The following is a 407-nucleotide window of genomic DNA, read 5'->3' on the forward strand; positions in this document are numbered from 1 at the left end:
TCCCCGAAAGTACTTTTCGGACGGACGTTAAAGTTATACCGATTGTAATCGTCTTGCGAGTGTTTCGAAGATCTATATTTGGAGAGGATATCGAATTTTATAAAAGATATATTGGTGAGGCGCGATAAACGGTTTTTTTTTTGCTTTAAGGGTTTTTTGTGTTTTTTTTATTTTTTTTTTTTTTTTGTGTTGCTCTGTACACGTTTCGCAAAATGCTTTCGGGGGGGGAAGCTCTGAAAAAATTTTTTTTCACGTTCCGACGACCTCAGAGTAGGCGAGATTACCCGCTGAATTTAAGCATATTACTAAGCGGAGGAAAAGAAACTAACCAGGATTTCCTTAGTAGCGGCGAGCGAACAGGAATTAGCCCAGCACTGAATCCCGCGGAGTTCCGCCGTTGGGAAATG

At 40.8% G+C, this 407-nt stretch overlaps 1 pseudogene; it reads left to right on the forward strand.

Moving 5' to 3' along the window:
- The first annotated feature begins 260 nt into the window (after positions 1-260).
- LOC143262749 (large subunit ribosomal RNA) overlaps positions 261-407 on the forward strand; it is a 6,913-nt pseudogene continuing 6,766 nt past the window's right edge.

Source organism: Megalopta genalis, unplaced genomic scaffold, assembly GCF_051020955.1.
Source record: "Megalopta genalis isolate 19385.01 unplaced genomic scaffold, iyMegGena1_principal scaffold0218, whole genome shotgun sequence".
Lineage (NCBI taxonomy): Eukaryota > Metazoa > Arthropoda > Insecta > Hymenoptera > Halictidae > Megalopta > Megalopta genalis.